The sequence below is a fragment of the Manacus candei genome, unplaced genomic scaffold (genome assembly GCF_025592945.1).
Source record: "Manacus candei isolate 608988 ecotype Guabito, Panama unplaced genomic scaffold, ASM2559294v1 h1tg000018l, whole genome shotgun sequence".
Classification (NCBI taxonomy): domain Eukaryota; kingdom Metazoa; phylum Chordata; class Aves; order Passeriformes; family Pipridae; genus Manacus; species Manacus candei.
The window spans coordinates 15,511,846-15,535,265 of record NW_026138066.1 but is presented as its reverse complement, the minus strand read 5'-3'; the positions used below and the strand labels follow the sequence as shown (position 1 = coordinate 15,535,265).

The window sequence follows — 23,420 nt, the reverse complement described above, 5'->3', positions numbered from 1 at the left end:
AGTGTGTAGGTTGTGCAACCACCTTGGGTGTCAGCTCTGAGGATATAGCAGGAAGTCCCCGTGGTGTAGAAATAAAAATCTTTTGACCTAAGGAGAAAAAGTGAATCCATAATTTCTTAACAAATGCTCTTCAATGTCTTCACTGGTAAGTAAATAAATTACTGCTAATAAACAAAATAGAGGTGGGGTATGGGGGTCATAATTTTCCATATAGCTTTTTTTCTTAAGGCAAATATTTAATGCAGCAAATATTTTAATAAAAAAATAGTCAGGGATTTGTTTACTGAGAAACATGAAAGGGCAAAAAGAAAGGGGGAGAAAAGAAAAAGAAAAACAGTATTCTATTCACAATTAAATGCCTGCCTGCAGTTAAGTAGAATTGATTTTCTGTTTCTAAATTGTACATAGGGAAAGTGAAAATATTGCTCAGTGGAGTTAATCAGAGAGTTGTGAGAACAAGTGTGAAAGTTGTCCATTCTACAGCCAGGATTTTATGTACAAGCATAACAGCTAGATAGCCTGTTTTTCTGAGGTATGGAGTTTGAGCTCTTCTGAAAACTACTTCATTAATTTACAAGTCTGAATATTGGATTTTTATTTCTAGCTTTAGGCATGCAAACCAACAGATTCAGGTACATAATTTGGCAGACTACTATCAGTAAGTACATTTCTAGGTATTTTGACAATTTTTTGAAATCCAAGAAAAGTCCCTATGTATCAAAAAAAATTGTTCCTACCCCTTTTCAGAGTATGAAATTGTCAGCTAAAGCAAAATCTAAGCTGAGCAAATGGCGTCTGCGGACAGCTGAGGTTTGTGCTGCAGTGATAATGTGAGGTCTAGAATGCAGTAATTAGAGAGGGTAGTCAATACTTGTTAATGAAGGCAGTGCTTGTAATATGTCTTTGAGGGGGGAGCAAAGCAACGCTGCCCTTCCTGCAGTGCCTTATTGACCTGCTACAGCAGCCACTCTCTGCTTGCATGGCCCATCCATGGAATAATTGACATGCTTTCTCTGAGAATAAATAACCTATTTTCCAAAAGTGCTGGAAACAGTTCAAGGAAAATATAAGTTCCTTAGGACTGCAAGGTGTATGGGTACACTATGTGTATGTGCAATAACAAGTTTTTTTTGGTAGGATTTACAAGCTCCAATAGCTGCCTTTTAAGAACAATTTTTCACATTATTTTTTAAATGTACTTTTGATTTTTGGTAAATAGTTCAGTCCAAAAGGTTTATTCATAACCTGAAGGAGGGAGGTTTAGTCTGTGAACTACTTGCTTCTGTGAAAGGACAGTAAATGAAATTTAGGTGTTTGGCAGACAAGCTTCAGAAATTTTTTTTGTGATTTAGTTCTCTGAGAAAAACTGCTGCCACATAACTCCATGAACTGTATGGCATGGCTATGCAGTAGCCAGGCGTGTTACTGCCCTTGAATTTCCATTTTGTCCACTCCTTTATTTGTGCTGTTCCCACGAATTGTTTTTATACATCTTTCCCGGGGTGCCAGCTTCCAGGAGGTGATCCGAATGGTCGGCTTGTGGTGGTAACCTCTTCTTTATTGTAGCTGTCAGAGCGAGTTTGCCAGGATCAAAGATGGAGAAAGGGGTTCTATTGGAAAAGGAGTCTTGGCATGGCACTTCTTTTAAGGCTATTCTAAATCTGGCTGAAGATGAAGAAAGTGTCACTGAGGTCCTTGTTATGCTATTTAGTTCCACAATTACAGAAGAAAGTACCAAAGATGGAGAGCTGCTCATTTTCCCATGAAAGAGGAGAAATACTACTTGTTTCCTTTTGGAGCAAGGTAAATGAAAGGGAGAACTTTTGGGAGTTCTTCTGTGAAACATTATTAAATAATTTTAACCAGTTTTATTCAGTGAAGGTATGATGCCTATGCTGCCATGAGAAAAAAAAATTGTTACAACCCCCCCCAAATTCCCCTTCTTCAATTTATCATGCTTTTTATTCTTATTAACATGATGTGGTAGTAATCAAGGCTGTTCTCAGAAAGTCTTGCCTCAGCCTATAAATGTGTGGGTACTCAGTACTCAGAGCCACTCCATGTAAAGTAAAACATTCCCGTTCCTTCCTTCTGCTGACTCCTGGGCTCACGGTGTTCATGATTCCTGAATCCATCACTTGGAAGCCTGCACCAATGTATACGGATTCATTTCTTCTTTCAAAAAGCCTCAGGTATTGAAAATGTTTTATTTCTCAATTAACACTGGTAACACTGATCACTTAATAGCTTACCTAGTGTTTTAATGGAAAAGCCTATTTGGAAGGGACTTCTGTCAGGACTGCTCTAACTTAACAGTTGCAAGATGGTGCAGTGACAAACCACTGGTACTAGTAGTGGGCTTTAGATTACCAGCCTAATCCATCAGGCATTTAAAACTTCTTTGCTGTGCTGTTTGCACATTGGCCACATGAACTTTAGTGGGGTTGACCTGCTGGTGTATTGAAACTAGATCCAGGTGTTTATTTATCAATGGGGTTTTTTGGAGGTGATTTATGTGCTGATGTTTACAATCCTTTACATTTTCTGCGCTGAACTTAGTGTGGTGGGATCTGAATGTGGAATCTTCTGCAAATATTGCTTCTGTGCTCAAGGAGGGTTATGATTTCAACCAGGCAGGAACCACAGGGGTTTTTTTGCACTGGTACATCTGGGTAGGTACACTGAACTTCACCAAAATCAAATGTTGTTGTTCAGACTTATTTCCCCCTCTTTCTCTCTACAGTAAATCTGCTCACTGTACTTAACTTGAAGTGCAGATGGGACCATGTTTGGGAGGGCATAACCTCAAAGCACAAATCTTGTATGACCTAAAGAATGAGATACGTTGGGTCTATCTGTTTGGTCTGACAAATGAAAAGCCTTATTTAGATTCAGATATTTCCTCTCTGCTGCCTTGATGAAACCATGAAGTCCTCCTCTTTTAATGGGGCTGTGTGTGCTTTGAAGTAAGGAGGGAAGAAAATATGCTTTAAACAAGGCATTTGTGTTATTGTAGGAGTTCTGGGAACACAGTGTAAAGAGCTGATGTTCTGTGTATGAAATACCATTTTCAATGGAAAATATTTGCTTAGAATAAAGTGTATTAAAATTATCTTGCTAATTTCAGTTCTGTAAAGTTTACAGAAGCCAGGCTGGGGGAGGAGAGGGAGTTCAGTTTTGTTTTTGTAAATCCAAAAAAACATAGATGACTGATGCATTTACTGTTTCTGGATGATGTGTTGTCTGTCAAACACTTAAAAAACCCCCAAACCTTCCCATTTTCCTAAGTTGTTTCTTGTGTGTCTAAAGTAACCAGAACTAACCAAGCTACTTGCAGTCAGAAAATCTTAAAAAGGTCCACTTGTGCCAATCCTATACTCACTTCTTTTGTAAACTTTATCAAATGGGGACTTCAAAAATCTTAGTAATAAGAACCTCTTACTTCTGTATTAACTTTGAGAGAGAATCCAGAAATACTAAGTTTCAAAATTAGTCAGGTAGGTGACCTCAGGGGCCTGCAATGGGTAAAACTGTAAACACCGCAGTTGTTAACTGGAGTTTGCAGCCATAAAGAGTTTTAAGAAGGAAAAAGAAATGGAAAGGAAAAATGCTTGTTCTACCCAAATTCAGAGTGCAGGTTTTAAGCAGGTTGTAAATTAAGGGTCCCACATTGCACTGGGGGATGGTGCTGTCTGCAATCTGCTCAGGAGGGCCAACCATGTCCTGGGGGGCATCAGGCAAAGCATCACCAGCTGGCTGAGGGAGGGTGTTGTCCCGCTCTGCTCTGCACTGGGGTGGCCTCACCTTGAATGTTTCGTGCAGTTTTGGGTGCCTCAATGTGAGAAAGACATTAAGCTCTTAGAGAGCATCCAAAGGATGGCAATGGAGATGATGAACAGTCTGGAGGGGAAGCTGTATGAGGAGCAGCTGAGGACACTTGGTCTGTTCAGCCTGGAGAAGAGGAGACTGAAGGGAGACCTCATTGCATTTACAAGTTCCTAGTGAGGGGAAGAGGAGGGTCAGGCGCTGATTTCTTCACTGTCATGACCAGTGACAAGACTCAAGGAAATGGCCTGAAGCTGAGTCAGGGGAGGTCTAGGTTGAATATCAGGAAAGGTTCTTCACCTGGAGGGCAGTTGGGCACTGGAAAAGGCTCTCCAGGGCAGTGGTCACAGTACCTGACGGAGTTCAAGAGGTGTTTGAGTGACACTCTCAGGCACATGGTGTGACTCTTGGGGTGTCCTGCGTAGGGTCAGGAGTTGGACTCAATGATCCTGATGGGTCCCTTCCAACTTAGCATATTCTGTGATCTAGTTCAGAGCTTGCCAGATGTTGCTTTCTCTGTTTCTGTTCTCTCCTTGTCTCCTGGGACTCTTGGAAGTCCTCTTATCTGAGATGTCTGCCATAGTTCATGAAGTTCTAGCCCTGTACTCTTTTGCCTACTGCCATGATATGTGATCTTCCTGTTCGTTTTTGCTTTTGGGATCCCAGAAATAGCTCATGTTAAATTCTACTTTTGGGTGGTTGGTTGGTTGGGTTTTCTTTATTTTTGTGTGTCAGAATGTATTGTAACCACTCATGGAGCATAAAAGCTGTGACACAAAGCATTGTAACTGCAATGACAATTAGAACTGATGAAATACAGTCTTTATGTAGTGAAGGATCCCACTGATCACCTGCATATATCAGAGAACAGCTTGGGTTTTTTTGTGAAACTCGTGTCCAGTTTTATACTATAAATAAATAAATAAATAAATAATAAAAAAAGCAAATGTTCCTCATATCTGGCTATAATAGTCAAAATGAAACTGGTGAGCCAGTGGCGATGTGTGCAATTAGCTTTATTTTTAAAGCTTCCGTCTTTGTCCTGAGTGTATTCCAGATAAATGTTTGTATCTTGATATTTCCAGAAGATACAACAGGTATCTGATTGGTAATTGTAAACTTGATAAACTTTCTTTGAACTTTTACACATCTTGACACTTGACCTTTAAATATCATTGTTGTAGATATATTAGTACCAGAGGGAAAGAATTGGCTAAGAAACTAAGAAACACGTCCTTTGTTCTTAACTGACTTGTTCAGTGTGAATACTAAATTTTTTATTTTTTATTTTTAGTTGCTCTTGAATGTAGTCAAGCCACTCTGTACTTAGAGCAAACTTCTTTGGTGTCCTATTCTATCTTTAGTTTTTCTCTCTCCTGTGTCACTCGATAAGACTCTTGAGGCTGAAGTAAGATTTTCGAGGTTCCTGTTTTGTGAGCCAGTTTGTTCCGTAAATAGAAAAGTAAATGGTTGGCTGGCTACTTCTTCAGCAGGAAGTGTGCACTGCCTTAGAGATTTGTCTGTCACTGAAAGTAACAGCCACGCTGATCACTCTGAAACAGCAGTGAAGCACAATAACCATGATTGAACTGCTTCTGTTGGGATAATGGTGGAGTGGAATGCTAGAAAATAATGAGCTGTCAGGTAGCAGTAGGATTCTGAGGTTTTTTTGGTATAATGTTTGTGGTCTCCAGCGGCTTCTACATTTTGTCATGCTTGTTACATAGATATTCAAGCTTTTATAACAATACCTAATGATAGTCATTTGGTCTTCTGGCCAGTTATCACCTTCAGTGCTGAGTAGCTCTTCACACACATTGGGTACTGGTCACCCATGTTACCACAGAGGAACCAAATCTGCCTTTTCCCTCAAAAGTGATAGAGTTTAGATCATTCAGTTGCTTCTGATTTAAGAGAAAGGGTAGCAGAATTTCTGTCTAAGAGTCTGTAATCTGGAATAAATGTTTCCTGGTTGTCTTGAGTGGTTAAGATAAGTGTCAGCTGATTCTGGGGGTGTTAAAGGGCATGACACTGTTCTTATGGATCTGTATTTCTTCCTGCACCTGCCTTTGCTATGCTTTTTCTAGCTGATACTACATGTGATGTATATGAAACCTAAGTGCAGATGTTTTATAATGATTCACTTTTTTTGTTGGTTTGGGCACCTTTATGTCACTTCTTCCTTCATCGTCTGCTCAAGGGGGTTTCTGTTAAATTCTCAGAAATACCAGAAAGGTGCTTTGATCATCCTCCATGTCACTTGATATCAATGCTATGCCATACAGACAGGTTTTCCTGTTTAAAAAAAAGAAATCTGAAAAAAGTCAGTTTTATAGACACCCTTTTCTATGAGGAAAACCTTGATACTTTTTTCCTGGGTTGTTTTGTTGTTGGTCTTTTTAAACAAGATTTAGCCCTTTAAAGTCCTGAAATACTTGGAAGTAAGCTTATCACCAATGCTTCTCTAAAATTTCAGCAAATAGTATTGCTGAGAACCCCGTACATGAATAGTCCTAAAATACTGAGAGAAATGTTATATCTGCTATCTTCCCAGAAGCCCTGTGCATCACCCAGTAAAAATAGATTTGTGATGATATAGTAGTAGCAACACTCAGTCTAGAAGTTGCTCCCTTTGGAGTGGGATGTGCAGAACTAAATCCAGACAGGTACATGGGAGACTGGCAACTCTGCGGGTAAGGATGTGAGCAGGAAAAAAGCAACATTAGTTGCATTTTTGGAATAGCTGTTTTGATACTGAACCTGGGAAATCGTGAGATGACTCTTAACAAAATTCCCGGGATCCTGGAAATTTGCTGTCTTCTCAGTGGAATTTTTCCTTACAAGGTCAGTATTTAAACTCCCTAGTGGCGTTTTTCGAATATACTTTTAGAACAGCTAACTCTTTAAACTTGGCAGAGACAAGCAGCTGCAACCCTAAAATGATCCTTGGCAATTAACTACTGCTTTCCCCAGCTGGCAAAGTTTTCCTGTTGTTTTCCTCTTCCCTTTTGTATCAGGTGGTTGGTGATATTTATTTGTCCTCTAATGGGAAAGCAGTTTCCTCTGTCCCGTATTAGAACAAAGTCTGATTTTTATTTTGATTCCTGAGTCACTTTTTTCTTTTCCTCTGTCATGTAACTGCTTAAAAACACCACGGGAGCCATCAAGAACTGCATGTTCATTTTTCTTGCCTTATAAATATCTGCACGACCTCAAGTAATTAATGATTGTTTCCTCCTTCTATGTTCATAGTCGGTGGGATTATTAATGATAGGGTTATCCACAGAGAAGTCTGCATGGACAATTAAGGAATACGTTGAGGACAAAAAATTCATTGTAGAGTCAAAGATTTTGAACTTAGATTTCTTGAAGTAATTCAATGGCTTACCATAGGAATTTTTTACACTTTAAATTCTCCATATAGGATATAATATAGTAATTCCATCAGTGGTTCCTGTTTGGATTACCACGTTTCTCCATTTTTTTTCTTTAATAGTTTTCTGGATTTTTTTTTTTTATTTCAAAGCATCTCTATGACAAATGCAGATATCTCTAAACTGGTTTTGCACTAGAATGTGAGGAAGACACACTGGTGTGGGTGAACTTCCCTCTTTGAATCAGAGTAATGTGTCCTGAGCTGCATCCTAGTTTTTAACGGAGCTTATTTATCTTGTCAAAGGTGAAGCCTGAATTGAAACGTTTATTAAACTAACTGTACATGTTTTCTGTGGTATCATCTTAATAATCTATGATCTCTTGCCTGAACTTAATCTCTCTATTGTTCCAGAGTACTCCTGTAAGTTATTCTTCTCTACCCTAAATAAACTGCTTAAGAATTAATAATTAGCCAAAAATACAAAACCAGATGAGTGAAAAAGAGTCCAAATTAGTCTTTTTCTGAGATATGAACTGCACTGTTTTATGGGATAGTTTAGCAGCTGTGAATACTGTTAGTTTCCAAATGCCCTGGAGCACCACGCGTCACCAATTTGCATATGAATATAGCAAAGGTCCAAGGTGATGCTGTACTTCATCCATGGAAATTGTCTGCAAACTTTTTTTCTGTGAATAATGATAATTGATATCTCTATTATTTATGCTTTCCTCCTTTTTCTTAATCCTAGCCCGTCTCCAAATAAAAGCCAAAGAACCCAAACCTAACATGTTAGTTTGACATTTAATATGTCCGTTTATTTTTATACAAATAGTTGTGCTATGCCTTCATACACCAAAAATGTAAAAATTCTTTCCGTTCTCTTAAGCTGTGCAACTCTAAAGCTCTTCAAAGGACCTTTGGGAAAGAAACCCACCAAAACAGTTTTGCAAAGTTGTTCTTGTCTCTTTCTTGTTTATGTCTTCTTTCTTTGATGTACACAAACAGTTCAGGGCAGGGGAAAAATCTTAAAACACTTGGAAACTTAGCAGATGGGAAAAGATAATGACTAACAGTTACTGACTATGTTCTTGTAGTTTAACTTATATTCTAAGTAAAGCAATTTGCCTAATGGTAAATTGGTATTTGAGCTTAGAGGAGGAGCCACCTTATGCTGTTGTACTTCCATTTTTGGAATGTTGTCCTTTAGTTATGGACAAAATGGTCAGTAATTCTGGAGATGGTTTTGGCTCCCAAAGCACTTTTAGCAGTCCTGGCAGCCAGGGAAGGAAAAGGAGTTCCTTTTTCCTGGGTTAACACTGACTTTGATGCTGTTCCATGTTGCCATTAACTACCTCAACAACGGAAAGAAGGGCATCTTCAGCAAGTTTGTGGATGATATTACATGGAGTGGGAGCAGCTGACAAGGGTTGGGCAGGGATGCTTTTCAGAAGGACTTTCTCAGACTGGAAAAATGGATTGAGAGAAACCTCATGCAGTTCATTATGGGCAAAATAAAGTTCTAGTATCTAGCTGGAAAAATCTCAGTGCAATAGTAGAAGCTAGAGCTTGGAGAACAGTGCAGATATGTGGGGAGCTGAAGAGGAATGTGAGTCAGCAGTGTGACCCTGTGGTGAAGCAGGACCAACTGTGTCAGGTCACAGAAAGTGAGCCTAGTAGTGGTCAAACTACACCTGGAGTATTGTTTCCAGTTCTGGGCTTCCTGGTGCCAGGAAGGAATGGAAGAAGTCTGGTTGACTAAGAGGATCACATACGATGTAAGAGCCTGACAGAAATGTTTTTTTCCAAAAGAGATATTTGTAGAGTAACTTATTACTATTTTATGTTACCTACTGGGGTGACGGAGACAGACTCTAGAGATAAACAGTGTTAGCACAAGAGGCAACAGATGCACCTGCAAGAAATGACATTTCAACTAAACATGAGGAGAAGAAAAGCTTGGCATTGGGGTAGTCAAACACTGGAAGAAGTGCCCAGAGGGTCTGGGGGATCTCCATCCTTGGAGGCACTCAGAGATCAATCGCCAAGACCTCAAGCAACTTGATGTAAGCTGGGCCTGCTCTGAGCAGGGCATTAGACCAGGACAGGCTGAGCAAGTTGGGGTTGTTCAGCCTGGAAAAGAGAAGGCTCTGGGGAGACTTTGGAGCACCTTCCAATACCTAAAGGGGGACCTACAGGAGTGATGGAGAAGACATTTTACAAGGGCATGCAGTAATAGGACAAAGGCTGATGGCTTTAAACTGAGAGTGGGTTTAGATTGGCTGTTAAGAGGAAATTCTTTACTGTGAGGGTGGTGAGGCACTGAAACAGTTTGCTCAGAGAAGTTGTGGATGCCTCATCCCTAGAAATGTTCAAGGCCAGGTTGGATGGGACTTTGAGCAACCTGGTCTAGCAGAAGGTGTCCCTGCCCGTGGCAGGGGGATTGGAAGTAGATGATCTTCAAGGTCCCTTCCAACCCAAACCATTCTATGATTCTTTCAAAACTAAACTACTCCATGAGGTGAGATTAGTGGATGGTGTAGCTGGAATCAGACAGGGTCTGACAATACTCATTAGACTGCCTGTTATGATCTGCAACTGTCCCTGTAAGAGTGTAGATGCCTGACTGTTTAACTGGAAATGAAAACCTCCCAAAGCTTACAGATGGAGGTTTTTACTTACTTTTTTTTTTTTCAATAATATGCAATAACACACACAGCAGTAAAACAGTAAGAATATGTATTACAAGAGGGGCAATGCTGAAGTAAGTCCTCACTGAAGTAACCTTTGTTGTTGCTTGCTGTTCTTTGTAAGGCAGACAAAGTAGTTGTTTTGCCTCCTGTAGAAGAAAAAGAGGCACAAACTCCTTTGTCTTGAATAGCAAAAGAAACCATGCAGAGTTTTGTGGTCATGAAGCTCCCTCCAGTTCAGCATGGTAGGTGCAAGTATTTATTAAATTATATTCTCATTGAATATATAATACAATATGTGATACTATATCTTTAGACACCTTCCTTGGTCTTTTAGTTACTGTTGTCTTCTGTCCTGAAGGAACTGTAAATTTAATATAAAATTTATTCTTGATCAGTCTTTTTCATTTTTCCTTCTAAGTGCCCAGGTATATAATAAAATACCAGATAAGATGATAATAGCTCTAGGATTTAAATCTTGCAAATATTCCTCGGGTGGGAGCAGCAAATACAAACCTGTTATAGCTGGGTATTTATTGGCTTGATTTTTGAATTTATTTTCCAGCTTCAGGCATATTCTTTCAAAGACTCTTATGAGAATATCATCATACAGATAAATAGTTTCAGTTCTGGAAGAGGTAAAAAGTCATCATTTCCACCATTTCCCCCCCTCCCCCAATTGCCCCTTTTCCAATCTCAAGTCAGTCATGGTAGTTGATAGAAAGGCTTAACAAACTATTTTGACAAATGCCTGGGACACGTTGCAAGACCATAAAGATGTTCGAACCCTGTACAGAAAAGATCAAAGAGATCCTTGGAGAAAGCAAAGCTGACCTGTTTTTTTGGTTGTTGTTATTGGATTTTTTTTTTGTTTTGTTTTAAGGGTTTTTTTGGTGGTTTGCAAACACTTTTCTTATTTCTAGTTTTTAAAGGTGTGAGTGTATACCACAGAGCTCTTCTGGCTGCAGTATGTCCTTCCACCTGCAATTGATTTCAAAGTCATAATGAGGATGCAATGCCCTAAACCATAAAAAAAATTAGGAAGGAACTGAAGAATAAGTAGCAGTGTTTGCAGTCTGAAATGGTGAGTCAGAGTCATGGGTGTATGTGGCCATGGACTTGGCAAAATGCTGGCTGTTCAGAATCTGCAGTAAAGGTAGAGAGATCCAAATTAAAGTGGGTATCTTTTTGTATGTGTGGTTTGTTTGTTTGCTTTTTTTATGTCATTGATCATCTAAACACTTCTGTACCTAAAAGCAAATTTAGGAAAAAAAATTTCCAGTGTCTGTGGCTGGTATAGTGATATACACAGCATGAAGATTTTGGCATGAAGTAAGCTTGAAGAACTTTTGTGCTTGTTTAGGTCTGAGAGCTATTTCCACTTTACTTGGCTCTTGCTGCAAGAAAAGGTGTTGTATGCTGCCACTGCTCATGTATATTTTACCATTTTAATTCAGAGAGACACATGCAGAACGTACAAGTGGAAGGGCAATCAGATGTTGACAACCTGATGTGATTTGATCATGATTAATAATAACTCTGCAGGGCCCAGCTTGTTTATAGATTTGAAACCAATCAACCAACCAGACTCAGCACCACACCCCCAAAACGCTCACCTCCCCTGATATGAAAAAACTTCTGTGATTGTTTGCATGTTGGTGTTCTCTAGCAGCTCCTCTTTAGCTTTCTTGCTTGCAAATCTGAGCCAAATTATAGATTGGACTGGTTGAGCTTCAGTTTTTGTTCCCAAATTTTTCTATTTCAAGAAATTAATATTTTTTTTTCTTTCTGGTGACTCTACTGAATCTGGATGTTGAGTAGAGGAGTCTAAAATTCTGCTAAGCTACTGTTTCCAGAATATCTGAAGCTTTGTCCCTTAGCTGTGATGTAGAGTATGAGCAACACAATCTAAAAAGGAAATACTCATTTTGTTTGTTTATTAAAAAGAAAGTTTATTGAATATAATAAAACATACCCATTGTTTTATTATTTCTCTGGAAATGGGAGAGACCGTGGTGTGAACATAAAAACATTCCTCTGAACACACTTTTGCTTGTTTTAGGTTAGAGGTTGGCAGCCTTCCCAAAATACAGGTCCTTGACAGACTTTTGTTTCAATATTCAGTGGAGATATATCCTGTCAAAAAGGGAAGGGAAAATAGCAAGAATATTTACCATCATGTACTGTACTTAATACATAGGCTTCCTGTATATCCCGAAAGAACTACAGATCTTTCTTCTTCCACATCTAAATAGCACAATCTCTCAAATCTCCAGACTGCTGAGGAACACAGTAAAGCTTCTTGTGGTTTACAGTGTCCTCATAGTCTAAATAACTGTGACTTGAGTCTCCTTCAGCTATTTCTTTAGTGTTTCCTGAGGTCTTGGTGAAAACAAAATGGTTGAATTTTCCTTTTTAAATAAAATGTTGAGCATTCTCTCCCTCCACTGAATAAGCAACACAGGTGTTTCTAGCTGCCAGCTGCTGCTTTAGAGGGAGGTGGTAAAGGTACAGGATGTCTGTTGTGTTCAGAGGAATGTACTTGAGGTCAATTTGGCAGTCTTCCACTACTGCTGTGCTGTGTGGAGTCAGCTGAAGTATTTATACCCATTTTTAGCATCACTTCTGATAAATTACAAATGTACATGTCTTTGGTGTGACAACTGCATGTTTTAAATTTGAGTGTGATAAATCTCTTCTGAGTTGAGGAGTGGACGCGTTTGGGAGATTGGTTCTTTTGCCTCATGTAGGACTGATTTAAAAATCTTTTCTGGGGTGCTCTGTCTCCATTTTGTAGCTTCCTGGTATGAATGTCACAACTTATTAGAGTCTCTACTTGCTATGGAATAGAGGGACTGATTAAAAAGTAAATCTGAAACCTGACAGATTACAGATTTTGCTATTTTATGTCCCATGACACTATGAGATTTCCTTAAAATTAGATTACAATTTACTGAAGCAATGGAAATTCACTATTTCAAGAGAGAAAAAAAATCACACTCTAACAATGTAGCCTTAATTTTTGTCATAAAAGGCTTAATGCAACTTTAAATAAAATAACCTAAGTTTAAATAAATGGCAATGTAATATATGACATAATGCTACTGTATTCTAAGTAACTGTGGTCCAGATGAATAAGTGCTCTTTGTAGGCTGTTGGCTGCAGCTGTTTTCGCGTTGATGACAGCAATCACTGCTAATAGTTATAGTGCTGAAATCAAAGGTAACTCTACAAAGTGAAAAGCACAATTTTTCTTTCATTAATTTCTGTTCAGCTACCATTTCCTCCTATAACCTGAAGTTTCAAGAAGAAAGAGCTTGAAAATTTAGTGTTTCTGCTGCTAAAGTTGCAGGAGGTTGCTAGAAGAAACATGACCAAAAAGATCATTATAATTCATACAGAGCTTTCAAATAATAGCTTCAGGGCTTAAAGGAAAGGGTAAGAAGGGTTTCTGGGTGAGGGAGTGGACAGCATTAGAGATGATAATGTTTAAACTCCATTTTTTTTTATGGGAATGCTGAGGATCTTAGCCCTGCTAGCAGTTAGGAGAAAATGAGAGAGTGGTTGACTTACACTAGTAGCATCACATGGCTTTCTACTGAAGAACCATTTAAAAAAAATGTATAAATTCCTTAACTGAACCATCTGGCTGTACTGTATTTTTCTTTCTCTTCTATTAAGCTGAGGTAGGTGTAGTCATGCTTTTGATGATGTAGTCTTCTCACAGCCATCTTCCCAGGGTGAATTAGGCATGTCAGTTATGTTTCAGGGCTGAGCATTGGACTATGCTGTCTCCTATTATTTCTTCCACTCATGTATTTATAGGACTCTCTTTTGATCATTAAATGTCAATTTTCTGAAATATAAGTTCTCACACTTCACGAAAGCAACAGTGCAGTAGACACATGCTCCCCTTTTTGTTTTAGCTCATAGTGCTTTCTGATTTAAAAAAAATAATCAATTTGAGGAATGGTCTTCTAAAGAAGCTGCATGGAGTGGGTAGTGTGACAGGTGAGTCTAGAAAGCTTCAGGCATCATCCATGCCTGATGCTTTGGGATTTTGTTTTAAGAGTCTTTTTAATTGAGGCAGGCTGGAAAATATCAGGTCTTTTTATTCTGCTTGGAAATTCTCTAATGGCGTTTCGGTAATTTAATATTCAATGCAGAAAAGAGTCAGGAGGTTTTGGCAGTCACTGCTTACTTGTTTCTGTGCTGAATTTTGCATGGCACAAATATGTAGCAGTACAAGAGTCGGAGGCGTTCTGCTGAATTTGGATATAAAGACCACAACAATGAGAAGCAAAAATGGAAGAGCACCAAATGCAAAGCATTAGACTGTCTTGTTTGCAGGTTTCCCACTACTGGAAAATAATAACTCCCTACTAGACAGTTTATTACTGTGAAAAGAATAGCAAGGTTACAAGTAGAAGCAACTTACACAGATCCTTTCTCTGGATTTTTTTCATGTGCTTCTAGTTCCTTACAAACTAAAATACAGAACTGCTCTTCTACATTGAGTGACAGCCATTCTGCATTGCCAGAGCTGCTCAATACCTTCTTAAGAAGTGAGGGTTCCTAAAAGGTCTTGAAGATGTGACTAGAATATAGCTACAATGATGTGGAATAGAAAATAGCTATTCTTGATGGCACTGAGAGAAGCAAGTCCTGACGTGTAAGGATTTTTTCTTTATAAGGAAACATTTCAAAGATAAGTTTCCTTTGACTTAGGTGCCCACTCATACAATCTGCTGTCAGTATGTGTTGAAATATTTTTTGTTGCTTATTTCCTGAGCTATGTCACTAAGTTATGAAATTCAGAACTTCCTTTTTTGTAGAATGAGTTGATAATGCTCATTCTATGTCCAGTGTAAGGACTACCTCTTAGATGAGTAGAGTTACTTGCACAAAATCATTGGAATGTAAGGATTTCTGCTCGCAGTAATGACATTCCTATATAAGGCATGGGCAACTGTAAGTAGATGTCTTTTTTTTTCCTTTTTTTTTTTCCTTAATAGTTTACTGTGTTTGAAGTAAATATATGTCCTCTGGGAGAGGCTCAGAAGTATCTGAAATCATGATCTATGTAGTTTTTCTCATCCTGGCCTGTAGCTGATACATGTACAGGTCTCTTCTAAAGAATCAGAAATAAGCAGGAGGTAAGAAGTTCTCTAGTAGCCTGTGATCAAACTTTTCTATGCAGGAGTGCATTCTGTAGTCTAGATCTAGGTTTTCTGCTCATATCAGTAGAGCTTGTTTCTTGCTTTTGTTGAACAAGTCATCTGCTGGTGTCCAAGGGCAGTTGCACTAAACTGAATTCTCATCACTTGGGTGAGCAGGGGTGGAAGCAGAACAAGAGTGTGTTGACCCAAGGCAGCCATCCCCACGAAGAGAAACCGAACCTTGTGACCTTCCTCATAGCATGCAATGGATTTGTCTTCACATCTGAACTTAGTTTCTGACGCTCTCCTGACCACTCCTTCCCATTTTTCTGTCACATGCAGTCTCGGAGTAGTGATGATCTTTGCAACTATGGGTGGGAGAGAAAGAGTGCCCGTCACTACGGCCCCCCACATCATTACCTCGCAGTGCATGGCCAAATGTTCCATGTTCCTGAAAGTGAAGTTTAGATAATACTTCCATTTGCTAGAGTGCCTATATTCTGGCTGTTTAAAATGTAAGTACAGGCAGACTGGATCGAAAGTATTTTGCTATAGTGCATATATACATTATATACACACATTTAAACTACATTGTATTACTTGAGGAGCATAAAATTGCAGTTAAATGTTTATCCCTGTTTTGTATTGCGTTCTTTTGACTCATTTTGCTCACCAGTGCAAAGACAATGAAAACCTCAAAAGTGTTTCCAAAATTTTTTTCAGTGAGCAAGATCGGTTTATTAGTTCTGCTTTGTGTGTATATGTGTCAGCCATTACTCATTTCTCAGAATGTGTAGAAGTCTTTCTTTGTATCTATGTCTTGATACATTCTGGTTATTTTTTTTTTTCCCTTATCCTTATGTATAGTAATGTGCAATTTAATATAAACTATGACTTTTCAAGGTGCAATTTAATATAAACTATGACCTTTCAAGGTACTGGAGTGACCCATGTGCTAATATTCTTATTATTAAGAATATTAATAATATTCTAATATTGGTGGCTCCTAATAGCAAAATAAAATCCTTGCAAGATCCCTCTTTGTTATATGTTAATGGCAGTAGTAATACAAGCCTTCATGAGGTGCTTACTGCAAGAAATGCTGTACAGTAATAGGCTATATTAGATTGATTACTTTTATTGAAAATAATAAAATAAAGATCACCTGTGGGGTTGTGCTGCATGCCCCTAATGCCATGCATCTGTCATGTATCCACCTGAAAGCCCCAGCTGGGACCAAGACCCCAGCATTCATCAGACTTTTCTAAATAGTTTCTGATAAAACCTCTTTTTTTTTTTTTTGTCAGCTGTGAAACTGGTTTCTTATTCTCGTGGGAGGAGATAGACTGCAAAGAAATCTCTGAGCCATTGAAATATAAACACAATAAAATCAGGAGTATTTTAGGTGACTCCAGTGGACTACATAGTTACTGTCAGCCTAAATGGTACTACAAATTTGGGTTGTAAAGAGCTAACTCTCTTATGCCAGCTAGGATGGGAGATAGGTGGAATTTTTGGGTTTTGTTGGTGTTGTCTTGGTAGATACCAGTAAATCCTGTGATGCTGCTTTTCCTTCCACTTGTCAGTGGAGCTGTCAGCATGGAAGGAGCGTGCTCCATGTCTGCCTGCCTTATCAAATAGCCCAGCCTGGTTTCTTTAGATGACTTCCTGCTGGATGATCTATTGACCTGCAGAAGGAGATTCTGGCTGGAGAAGGGCAAGGTGTATCATAAAATGAGTATGTTGTTGTTCAGAAGGCTGTTAGAGGCTGCTCAGGAAAGTGTTTGTTTGTGTTGGATCTAGCACAGGTGTTTCTAGACCATAGAAATGTCTGGCAAAGTGGTGCCTGACGAGTTTGGAGAGGAATGTAAATCAAATCAATGTGTGTTATATGAGTGGATCTGCTAAATTCATTTTGAGATTTTTTTCTGTATTCTTTGCCACTAATAAGTTAGCCACCTGCAGTGGGCTAAAGCTTAAGGATGCTGATGTAATATTTAGTACAGCTCCAATGCCACCACTCCTGCTGCATACCTCAGGCTACCTCTACATTCGAGTTCTGGAGTTAAAACAACTTTTTTCTTTCTGAGTTTAATTGATGGAGTATGAGAACTTCCTGTAGCTGCACGAAGGAGACTAGCACACTGAATACCCATAACATCTTGAATTATTTAATTATGGTAGCACTGTTTTTTCTACATTTCCTGATTCTTTTACTGTTTGTGGTCTACATTCTAGGATACAGAGGAGAGAATGGTACAGGCTATTCTTATTCCAAAGACACCATTTCTATCTTTGGTTTGCAAGTTCTGCCAGGAGTTGTCCAAGCCAGGGTTGAAGAGCAGTCCTGCAGTAAAGCCTAAAGAGAAGGGAAAGCCCCATGGTCACAGTTCCCACTCATGTGCTACTCTGATGTCTGCTCTGCTCTCATTGGGAACTAGTAAATAGACTTTCCCTCAGAGCTGGATTTACTCTTGCATTGCTCAGAACCACGTCCAAAGAGCTGTCTGTGATCTCTCTTTGAGCCTTGTGAGTTTGAGCTTTGGCTGGCTCAACTGTCAGACGCTGAATGTCAAACCTAGGAGTCTGCTGCTTTTCCATGGAAACACTCTGTGAGACTGCAGAAATAATCAGGCATGTCTGGAGGTTGCTGTGCCCTATTGTTGGATGCTTCCAGACACTGAACTGAATTGTCCCACCTAGACAAACTCAGTTTTTAGCTGAAATCCTCTCTGCTTTTGTCATCCTTCTTGCTTTTTTTTTTTTTTTGATTGGATGCAATAGTGTCTCAGTTTATTTTACTGTTGTAATACGAGCCTCTTGATGTTGCCTTTCCATTTCTGTTTGTTCACATCTTGCAGAAACAGCTCCTGTCCTCTTCCTGCTGGGTAGTTACCACCAGTATGATCTGTCTTCTGCCTGGTATGTGCAAGGCCTGAGCTGCATTATGCTCTTGAGGGAGACCGTGCAATTGTATGTTCTCCTTAACAACTCTTCTGTGCACTACATTTTACTGTTGACATAAAAATAACTCAGTGTTTACAGCAAAAAAATTCTCTTAACTAGCTGTATCTTTTAATCAGCAATTTCCAAGAAGATTTTCTTTACTACAGAAAAAGATTCACATCTAAAGCCTTGGGATGGATGGATTTTTTTTTTTTTTTTTAAATTACATTTCACATAATTTACTTTTCATAATACTTGAAAATTATGTTAATTGATGTGCCTGGCTAAATCCAGATACACTTTGGTATTGGCTTTAGGAAGAAACAATCTCTTTTCTGCAGGCATTACTGACTTGGAGGCACTGTTGCCAATGGGAGTGGTGCCATAAACCATTTGGAAACTAAAGCAATTCTGGTTTATGGAATGTGTGTAACTGTATTGGGCTGATGCTGTGCCTGATCTGAAAATAACTATCTTTGGAGACATAACAGTAAAAGTCTTGTTTTTTCTATATCTATAAGGCATTCATTTTCATAACTTGAAAGTTATTCTGGAGAACTGCCTATGAAGGAAGGATAACTTTCAGGCTTGTACACTAAATAGGTCACTAAGATGGCCTAGTACAACTTCTGTCCATGTTTCTTTGTTGTCCTTTAATGACAGTTGCCAAAAATAAACGTCCACAGAAACAGCTGTTGTAATATTGGAAGAATGATTGCTACAGTGGATGGAGACAGTCCGTGTCATTGAACTGGTGAGAAGGAGATAGCTGCTCTCCCTGCTGCAAATCCCACTTTTGTAAGCAGTAACAGTTTGGAAGTGAAAGGTTTATCACTCGAAACACTGACAGCATGTTCATCAAACAGTGTCTGTAAGAGCAAAAGCAAAACAGCTGCTGCCCCTTCTCCCATGCCCAGCACGCACATCCTCACAGGTTATGTGGGCACCCTCTGAAGGGAAAAGAAATGCCACAGTCTTGTCCCTTGTGAGACTGAGGCAGCATGAGCCAATGTGAAACAGTGCGACCTGAAAACACGGTGTGAAGAGAGTGCAACTCACCAGGTACGAGGTCTCCATTCGCTGTGTTATCTGCAGAGGTGCTGCTGAGGAAGCATTTGTTGTCTGCAGGGCTGAATTCATTGCTTTCCTTCTGCAAGGCACCATGGATTTTAGGTGCACTTGAGGTAAGATGGGAGGAGCATCTCAGACCAGTGTGGAAGCCTTAGTCCTTCTGTGCTTATCCAAAAAAAAAAAAAAAGTTAAATCTTGGGATTTGGGGAGAATAAGAGGAAATTTTCTCAAATTTCAGCCCTTATATTTGCTTACAGAATATTTTTTTAATACCCTTGAAAATGTAGACATCCTGTTTCTCTTGAAGTGAACTTCCTCAATACTAGATGGTGTGAAGCTAAAAGAAATACATACATATTTTGTGCCCCTGTACCCGGCACTGGTGCAGCCACAGCTTGAATCCTGTGTTCAGCTTTGGAACTCCACACTATAGGAAGGACATTGAGGTGCTGCAGCAGGTCCAGAGAAAGGGCAGTGGAGCTGATGAAGGGTCTGGAGCACAAGTCTTATGAGAAGCAGCTGAGGGAGTTGGAGGTGTTCAGTCTGGAGCAAAGTAGTCTTAGGGGAGACCTTCTCTTTCTCTAGAACTGCCTGAAAGGAGGTTATAGTGAGATGGGGATCAATCCTTCTCCCAGGTAAAATGTGATAGGACAAGAGGAAATGGCCTTGAGTTGCACCAGGGGAGGTTTAGACCGGCTATTAGGAAAAATGTCTTCACTGAAAGGGTGGCCAGGCATTGGAACAGGCTGCCCAGGGAAGTGGTGGAATCACCATCCCTGGAAGTGTACTAAAGCTGTGGGGATGTGACACTTGGGGACGCAGTTTAGTGGTGAATACAGCAGTGCTGGGTTAAGAGTTGGACTCTATCTTGGAAGTCTTTTCCAACCTAAACAATTCTGTCAGTCTGTGTTCATATTTAAGTTGGTTTGTTTTTAGAAACAAAGGTGTTACTGTAATAGAGAAGATCAATGGTCTATTGTTTTGCTTTATGTCTGACAGTAATGTGTGGTTGGTACAACTGCCAGAAATTTCAAAGTTGTTTCAGTAGAACTCTAAAAAATGGTATGACAGGTGGACAACAATTCAAACCCATGCATGTGTGAGGCCTGGTGTCACTTACATAGATGCTGTGGTTGGCTTTATTTATAAAGCTTTCAAATCTTATGCAGAGAATGGAGACTAACTGCTGTCATTATGCTGTATTCTAATTTCACACAACTTGTTTTAGGTGAATACATTTTTTTCATCAGCAAAAAAACCCCAAACCATATCCAATTTGAAAAACATACATTTCTAAAGCCTAGTTTGAGTCTTCATCAACCTGAATAAAGTGCCAGAGTCTTGATCAATCAGATGGCAGCTGGGGCTGGAAAAAGCTGAAGCACATGGTGTCATTGTTATAAAAGACAATCCTTTCAATGGAATCAATTCAGGAGACAGGATGTCAATATGTTGTTTATTTTCCATTCATATCTTCCAGCTAAAACCAATTTATTCCTAAACGTCTATCTGGCTCAGGCTTGGCCAGATCAAAAGGGGAGATGGCTAAATTTTCTTTTCCTTGTCCACCCCTCCTCAAAATCATTTTGGATGTGCTGTTTTCCTCTCTGTCTTTCAAGTAGTTTGAGTAAAACTTCTGTCATATGTACAAAGGATACTTTTTTGCTCCATGTAACTTATCCATTGCTTCTGTCAAAAATTGTAGTGCACCCCACTGCCCCTTTCTATGTGTGATGGCTACTCCATATGGTTTATTCAATTTTTTTCAATTGTACATTGTAAAATCAGACTTAATTATTAAGAAAATCCAAGTAAGAAGCTGAAATGGATTCTGACTGCTGTTGCCCTTCATTCTGCTAGCAATCCTCCTGTAATGAGTACAGCTAGTACTTGTTCAAGAACAGATGGTCTAAGGGTTTTTATAGTGTAGGGAACAGGTTTTCCAATGCCAAAATTGCTTATAATATTTCAGTAAACAACATAATTTTTAAATACAAAGTTAGAATTAACATAAATCTAGACAATTGCTTTGTAGGAGGTCTCTTTCATGAAGGAAAAAAGACTGAAATTGAACCTGAATCCCTATAATTTTGAAGTCAGTTTGCCAAGAATTGTAATTGCTCCATTTTCCCCCCAGAAATGCATAAATACATAAAATCTATTAGTATATCAAAACTAATTTCTGAACCATGGTCCTTATTTTTAAGAGGCAAAACGAGAAATGCTATTGGTGTTTAATGATGCTTAAATGCTGAAAAGTTTTTATTATTAACAATTGGCAAGTTAAACAGGATATTGATTTCCTTCCTTACTTTATTTTACTCTTGTTGCTGATGGGTAATTAGGTTTGGTGGCCATGTTTGCTTAAGAATTTTTTGATGATGTAAAGTTTGCTTATTTAAAGGAAGAAAATAGATTCAAATTATGAGCCAGCATGAGTCAGAATGGTCTACTAGTCGTGGAAGGCAAGTTGGCAGACCTAGGTTTGGTCCCATGCCAGTCACCAGTATCTGCAGCACCCTTGTGAGCTCTGTGAGTCCTCTCTCAAATCTGGGTCTTCTTCAGCTCCTTGTGGTGGGGACTCTCAGATGGGTTACAGATACACACTGTCAGCAGTAATCTGAAAAACTCCCAATGTTAATGCACCCAGCAGTTTAATAGTGATGCCTCTTACCAATATAAACTTCATTGAGCTTGCTGTGAAACAAAACTAACATCCTTGTGCAGTGAGGATGAAGAAAACTGAAAATTTGGGCCTAAGGAGAGAGGAAATTTTTGACTCCATGCCTGGAGCCACCCATGGGAGAAAGAGGTGTTTTTGTGGTGGTGGGTTCTGGCAAAGGGGTTTTCAGTCTTTCACAGAAACAAACACTGCTTTGCAGGACCAGCTACAAGACTGGTGTCGTTTAGGTAGAAAGGAAACCATTTTCCCTTCCTCAAAAGAATAGTGTGCTAGACCTAAGTTAGCAGGCAGAAATCTGAAGTCCAAATTTGGCTCAGGTTTAAGTAAAATTACCCACAGTTTTTTGACACACCATTAGTCATAAGCACTGAGTGGTTTTGAGAGTGAGGGAGAGAAAGTTTGAGTGAGTCAACAGGCTACTGTGCTGCATGCTGTTATACATCCAGTGTTTAAAACCTTAAAGAGATGTGGTCCTGTGCAAATCACCAGAATTTAAAAGCTTTAATATGTTCTTTCAAAGCCCTTTTATTTTGCAGACAAGGTCATTATCAGTTGGACTTAAAAAGCCACTTCCCTTTTCCCTGCAGACAACATCAGTGGGAATTCACTGAGCTGGTTCACATCATTGCTGTAGGTGTGTGGCTGTGCAGGATCTGGCCCAGTGAGAGCAAAGGTTTCATGCACACCTTTGATGTGGGGGGGAAAAAAAGAAAAAGGCTTTTCCAGACACGCCTCCCCTGGCAGCCTGGTCATGCAGCAGAGAGACAGGGTGGTTTTGCCTGCTGCTGAATCAGCATTGATCTTGGCAGATGTGGAGCAGATACGCCTGGCAGAAGCTCTAAGACCAAAACAGAGGGTCTGTGCAGTTCTTGTTGAGCAATAGATTATAGTATTCTTGAGGGGAACAGTTTCGAGGTCCAGGAGGTAGAGATCAGGCAGCAAATGCGTCCATCGTGCTGAAATCAAACCCATTCAGGGGAAGTAAGCCTGCCTTCAGAAAATCATTTTGTCAGGGGAAAAGCAGATCCCAGCTAATTTCTCTGAATGCTCTGTTTTAACAGCAAATAGAACTCTTGCTGGCTTCACCTCCATCTTAGCGAGTGTTTTACCCCCATTTCCCCCTGCACGACGCGGGAATAGGCAGTGTCAAGGTTAAACCTGGTCGCAAGCTTTTGTTAAGGTGTCGTGCCTGCTTGCGAAGGCAAGGCACCTGCCAGGCATGCCCAGTCAGCCCTAGGAGCCGGCTCTCCCTGCGCTCGGGCTTTAGGAGGCTGGAGCACAAAGAGCGCTTGTTGCCCCAGTCCCCGGGAGTCTCCCAGTGCTACCACTAGCTGGGGAGGACTGGTTACCATGGAGGCTGCCATCTGTTCGCTCCCTGCTGGAATGTGATTATCCTCGCTGGGTTGGGAACCAGCAAAAGCAGGGGAGCGTGTGCTGTCGGCAATTATCTGCAATGGAGTGCGTTAATGGAAGGCTGGAATTAGCTAGCTGGAGGAGCACATAAAAGGATTTTATCAAAACTATTAATGATTTCTAGCCAAGAGGAGTAAGCTTTTTTGCAAGGTCAGTACTAAATTCATTCTTTACGTAGGCAATTTTTAATTGGTGTGGTGGCTTTATGATTTAAGGATGGCAGCACCACAGAAATAATGCTTATTGTTAAGAGGGTGTGT

General features: G+C 39.6%; 1 protein-coding gene across 2 annotated transcripts in view; it reads left to right on the top strand.

Moving 5' to 3' along the window:
- The window catches only part of FGD4 (FYVE, RhoGEF and PH domain containing 4), a 111,698-nt gene that overhangs the window by 17,670 nt on the left and 70,608 nt on the right, over positions 1-23,420 (top strand). Inside the window, exon 1 of one of the 2 annotated variants that reach the window (XM_051784541.1) lies at positions 20,382-23,310. The exons of the other annotated variant lie outside the window; for it this stretch is intronic. The gene's annotated coding sequence lies outside the window, so the exon portion shown is untranslated. Of the gene's footprint in view, positions 1-20,381; positions 23,311-23,420 lie in introns of those variants that run through there. 2 annotated transcript variants of the gene reach the window in all.